The following is a 4986-nucleotide window of genomic DNA, read 5'->3' as shown; positions in this document are numbered from 1 at the left end:
GACAGCGTTTATGATTTCAACGCTGTTGACGCTCACGGATTGAATGCTACAGGCCAGGTGTAGAAATGAAATTGATATCTGTTAGGCAGCTGATGATGGGAATATGTGTTTGACATGCTTGTTTTTTTTTTTTCTATCTAGGGTTCTCGCTATCCTGAGTAGTCCTTCCTTCTTGTAAAGTTAAACTTTGAAAAGGATCCATAGCTTATGGTGGTTTTACTGGTCGTATCATCATATATATTGACATTGTACAATTGTTTTCATTGGTAATCTATTTTGATAGGATAAAATTTAGGCGCTTCTTGATTTCGGATGAACTACGTCATATATATGATGGTTGCCCTCTACTGACTTAGGAAGATTGTCACTGACTACTTTCCGTGCAAAATGCCTGCAATGCCTGTGCATGAGGTCATTGTATAAGCAGTCGGATTCACCCAGGCTTGCGTCCACCGTTTCCATACCCTCCGAGGTGTCCACGTATTCGACCGGATATCGGATACTTGCCTCACCAGCGATTGAACAACCTAAAATTTTAGGTCCATTAAAGCTTACACATTAATTCACAGATACTCTTTACCCTATTGACACGATCTAAAGATAAGCCAGGGCAGGATATCCGGTGCCATTATATGTCGCAGGCTCAGGAATGTGGGACGGCATGATCTCAAGCACAAATAATGATCCCCAAAATGTTCAATACCATTCCTTGAGACACACAGACAAGCGCGCGTGCGTGAACTCTATGCCTCAACAACCGTTGTGTAAATGACAAAATCTCTATGACCAGCAGTAAAAGCCATTAACCATACAGGAATATACAATATATAGCGTTGCTATTATGCAGAAGTGTCGTAAGACCAAAAAGTTGCTTTTTCAGAAAACGACAAAATTGTTTCACTATTCCATAGCAAAACCGTTGGACTACACTTTGATAATTTTTGCTATTTTGGCATCTGAAGCAGCTAGAGACACTATAGTTTGGCCAAAAGAAACAGCTATTACCAGCTAGAATAAATATTTTTTCTACTCTAGGCACAAGGCACAAAATGTTCGGGGAGAGGGACAGTCGATTAGATCGAACCAGTACGCAACTGGTACTTAATTTATAGACCTCAAAAGAACGAAAACTAAAGTCGACCTCGGCGGATTTTGAACTCGGAACGTAAAGACAGGCGAAATACAGCTAAGCATTTCGCTAACGTTTCTTATTTCTTTATTGCCCACAAGGGGCTAAAAATAGAGAAGACAAACAAGGACAGACAGAGGGATTAAGTCGATTACATCGATCCCAGAGCGTAACTGGTACTTAATTTATCGACCCCGAAAGATGAAAGGCAAAGTCGACCATGGCTGAATTTGAACTCAGAACAGTAGACGAAATACCGCTAAGCATTTCGCTCGGCGTGCTAACGTTTCTGCCAGCTCGCCTCCTTAAGCAAGAATAATAATTCTTTTTCACTCTAGGCACAAGGCCCGAAATTTAGTGGGAGGGAGCCAGTCGATTAGATCGTTCCCAGTACACAACTGGTATTTAATTTATCAACTCCGAAAGGATGAAAGGCAAAATCGACCTCGGTGGAATTTGAAATCAGAACGTAAAGACAGACGAAATACCGCGAAGCATTTCGCCCAACGTGCTAACATTTCTTATTTTTTTATTGCCTGCAAGGGGCTAAACATAGAGGGGACAAACAAGAACAGACAAAGGGATTAAGTCGATTACATCGACCCCAGTGCATAACTGGTACTTATTTAATCGACCACGAAAGGATGAAAGGCAAAGCCGACCTCGGCGGAATTTGAACTCAGAACGTAGCGGCAGATGAAATAGCGCTAAGCATTTCGCCCGGCGTGCTAACATTTCTGTCAGCTCGCCGACATAGCAAGAATAAATATTAAAAAAAAAAACAAAAAAAAACTGAATTTGGCCAAATTCAGTTAACGATATAAAACTTCCCGGTACAGACCTCTCTACCGAAAAATAGACGCCTTTTTATACAACAGATAACACATAGATAAATGTGTGTGTGTCTGTTCGCTTGCCTATTTATACATCCAAGCATACACTCTCATACACTTTTAGAACCAGAAGGTGACGATTACTGAAGTTTTTTTTTCTGAAAGCTTGAAGAAGACTAGCGATCCGAAACCTCGAAGTCGCAATCACTCCTCTTGTAAAATTTCATATACATGTACTCCTCGAAGATGTATTGAATTATCCTTCTGCCTAATGTTGAGTCGTTTGGTATGTTTAATTTCTATAACATGGCACGAAAACGAACATTATGTGTCTGTTTTCATTTACACAAATATCGTTTACTTGTTTCATCCATTGAAACATGGCCATGCAGGAGCACCACTTTGATGGATTTAGTGAAGCAAATCGAGACCATTACAGTAATTATTCGCCATATCGCGGTTCACCAATCGCGGTTTATTATTTCAGCTTACGTCGATTCCTCCTTGGTGTTGTTTTGCATTTATAATAAAATTAATTGTATTGTGTTTGGGGAGAGTCATTCACTTTTAGTGCCTTATTAATTTAACACACTCACCGATTTCCACTCATTTACTTATTTATACAATGACAAAAATGATCTAAATATTTATACAAATACAAAATCGGAATAAAATAAGTATATACAAATTATTAAAATATTAAAGAAAAATATAGTTCACTACTGTTATTACTTCGCGGATTTTCACTCATCGCGGGGGTTTTGGAACGTAACATCCGCGATAGTTGAGCGATTACTGTACTTACTTTCTTTGTACTTATTCTATCGGTCTATTTTGCCGGAACCGTTAAGCTACAGGAATGTAACCTAATCAACTCTGGTTGTCAAGCGTTGGGGGCGGGGATCATGCACAAACACACACACACACATATATACATACATACATGTATGTATGTATGTATGTATGTATAAACTCGGTGGGCTTCTTCTAGTTTCCGTCCACCAAATACAGTCATAATGCTTTTGTCGTCCCGATTTTACGGTAAACGATACTTGCCCAAAGTGCCGCGCAGTTGAACTGAACCCCAAACCACATTGTCATGAAGTAAGCTTCTTAACCTCACAGCCATGCAATGACGACGACGACGATGACAGCAACGGCGATGGTAGCGATGATGATGATGATAAAAATCACTTGAGAAGGTTACATGTACGTAATTTTCGGGCGTAAACATTGCCGATAAATCCGAAAAGTCTGGTGCGATCGAATAAAAATATCCGGTGAGTTATTATTCCTTCTTCTCAATTGCGCAATGACCTCTCATTCTCACTACTAAGAATGTAATACTTCCCTTATTAAATCCATTGCAAGCCATTAACCAATGATTTGCTTGTTTAGCAAAAGCAATATAAATTGCATACACACAAATTCGTAAATTTATTAACCTCCTCTTTTATAATCTTACAATCTGTTCTCTGAGACGAAGTGTTATTCACATAGAAGCTAATATATTTTTCTTTCTGATGTTTAAAATTCGTGCAGCTTCAAATATATGCAATACGCACTTTAAGAAACATTTAAAGTGTGTGTTTGTGAGGGTGTTACTTTCTTTGGAAATAAATTAATTAAATGAAAATTGAATTGAAAGGCTCACACACTTCATATGCTTTCTGAAGTATTTTCATGTGGAAGTATTTTTCAATAGTGTTTTTTTGAAAACAGTTTTTCGTTTACATAAAAATTCTCTTTTATTAAATATTTGTTTTAACGCAGTGTCCCTTCGATTTCTATTTAATTTTATATGCTTAGACAACTGGTGACGTTTAAAATTGTTATTTTATTAAGTGGCTACAAAATATTGACAAACAGCACACACACATGCACAATAGTACACATACACGAACACACCCCGACTCCAACACAAATTCCATTTCATTCTAAGTAAAAATTATCATCTATGTATTTTTCATCGAATACCAATAGTAATCAGCAATTATTGGCACTCAACAAGGACAATGAAGTACTGCTTTCATGTCATGAAGGGGGCTGATGCGGCATAATGCGCACACACGCACAGACATACCTTAGCTCACATCGACAAAAGGGCCACTCGACATTTCGGCATAAATTTGCTCAAGAATACTTTCCAGCCTAAATTTGAGATGTTTCCTCTCTCTCGCTTTCCCTCTTACTGTCTGTCTGTCTCTTTCTTTCTTTCTTTCTTTCTTTCTATTTGTCTATCTATCTATCTATCTATCTATCTATCTATCTATCTATCTATCTATCTATCTATCTGCCTATCTATTTGTCTATCTAGCTATCTAGCTAGCTATCTATTTGTCTACCTATCTATTTGTCTATCTATCTGTCTGTCTGTCTGTCTGTATGTCTGTCTAATCTATTTATCTATCTAACTATGGGGAGAAAGAGAGAAAGAAATGTTATCTTTTTATCTCTGCGTGTGTGTGTGTGCACAAACACACATACTCACACACGCACACAGTTATATGTACATATCGTTAAAGGCGTGAAATTGTAATGGCTTTTATTCTTTGGCAATAATTGACGAAGAAAGATCCCGTCCTCGTCGTGTGTCAATTTCCCCTTTCGTTTCTTTGCCGTGCTTCTGTTTCCGAAACTTATTATATATAAAGCAGAAGCACACAAACGTACACACAGACACACACACACACACATATATACACAGTGCGTTTCCTCCTCAAGTTCATCTTAATCAACTAGAATCTACTCAACGTCAATCTCAAATTCGCCGTCGTCAGCCTCAATCTCGTTATCTTCAGTTTCGATCATGTTGTCTATCGCGATATCAACTTAAACGTCGATTCTTTAGGACAGAGGATTTTTGTTTTTTTTTTCTTTTTTTTTTTTTGTTGTGAACAGACATATTTATTTGTGATTAGTTGTCAGACAATTTGTAAAAGACTGTAAACATTAAAATGTTTTATAACGGATTACAAGTTTGTATGTATATATATATATATATATATATATATATATATGTGT

This window comes from Octopus bimaculoides, chromosome 9 (assembly GCF_046866305.1).
Source record: "Octopus bimaculoides isolate indiv1 chromosome 9, ASM4686630v1, whole genome shotgun sequence".
NCBI lineage: Eukaryota > Metazoa > Mollusca > Cephalopoda > Octopoda > Octopodidae > Octopus > Octopus bimaculoides.
Note: the sequence above shows the minus strand (reverse complement) of the source record.